We start from the raw sequence: 1,669 nt of genomic DNA, 5'->3' as shown, positions 1-1,669 counted from the left end.
GTTCCGTCGTGTGTGCCCTAATTTCAAAATAGCAGAAAAATGTACCTGGACGACGGATGCATACGACGGTCCGTCGCGGGAGCAACGGTCCGTCGCTGTATCCGTCAATGACTGTTGCAGAGTAATTTTCTGCAGAATTTCCTGGTGATGTGCCTGCAAATTTAAAAACCCATTAGTAGAAAAATGCTATCTTTACTAAAAAGACTATAAGTGTTGGGTTGCCTCCCAACAAGAGCCTGATTTAATGTCGCGGCACGACTGGGGACACTTGATTACTCAGCCTTCATCAAGATGGTTTGCCTCTATTACTTTATTCCCCGATGCTTGATGCCCAAAATAGAGTTTTATTCGTTCTCTATTCACCTTAAACCACACTCCCTCCTTGGCTTTTAACTCAACTGCTCCATGAGGGAATACTTGGGTAATCAAGTAAGGGCCAGTCCATTTGGACTTGAGCTTGCCCGGAAGACGAGGCGACCCAGAACTGTCTACAAGCACCAAATCCCCAACCATAAACTCTTGTTTTGCATTTTCCTGTTCAGTCTCCTTCTTCATCTTTTCTTTGTGGGATATGGCAGATACCGATTGGAGCTCACCACTCTGCCTCATGGTCCTACAAATGTTGAAGGTCGCTTCTTCATTATTCAACCGAAATGTCATCTGTCCCTTCTCCATATCAACTAAGGCTCTACCTGTGGCAAGGAATGGCCTCCCAAGAATAATAGGCACTTCGAAATCGACCTCACAATCAAGAATAACAAAATCAGCCGGAAAGATGAATGACTCCACTTTTACTAGCACATCATGGAGTATCCCTATAGGCCGTTTCACTGTCCGATCAGCCATCAGTAGCCGCATCGCAGTGGGTTTTGGATCCCCCAAACCCAACTTCTTGTAAATTGAGAGGGGCATGAGATTTATGCTTGCCCCCAGATCACATAATGCTTTCGCAAAATGTAATGACCCAACTGTACAAGGAATAGTGAACGCACCAGGATCTTCTTTCTTTTGTACGAGGGATCTTGTAGCAATAGCACTACAATGCTGCAGTCTATCATCATCCTCGAAAGTGACCGATCTTTTCTTGGTGACCAGATCTTTCATAAATTTGGCATAACCGGGCATTTGTTCTAGAGCTTCTACCAAAGGGACATTGATAGAAAGCTGCTTCAACATTGTTATGAAACGCCGGTATTTACCATCCTCGGTCTTTTTCACTAATCTCTGAGGGAAGGGTGGTGGTGGCCTAGGCATGGGAATTACATTGATGGGTACTTCTGCATCTTCTCCATTACTTTCCTCTACTTCACCACTACCCTTTACCACCTTATCATTATCCTTTCTCACATTTTTCTCAGCAGATGGCATAAGTGGGTCAATGGTTTGCCTACCACCCCGAGTAGTAATTGCCATACAGTGCGCATCATTCTTTGGATTTTGGACAGTGTTGCTAGGAAGAGTGCCCGGTTGCCGTGTGTTCACTGTCGCAGATAATTGGGCCACTTGCAATTCGATCTGTTTAATCGAAATTGCATGTGTATCAACTTTTTGCCCAATACTAGCTAAATCACCCCTTAACTCTTTAATGTGCTCATCACTAGCATCGAACCTCCTCATCATTTTGTGCAACATATCCTCAACTCGCGCCATACTATCTCCACCATCCCTA

The sequence above is a fragment of the Solanum pennellii genome, chromosome 6 (genome assembly GCF_001406875.1).
Source record: "Solanum pennellii chromosome 6, SPENNV200".
NCBI lineage: Eukaryota > Viridiplantae > Streptophyta > Magnoliopsida > Solanales > Solanaceae > Solanum > Solanum pennellii.
Note: the sequence above shows the minus strand (reverse complement) of the source record.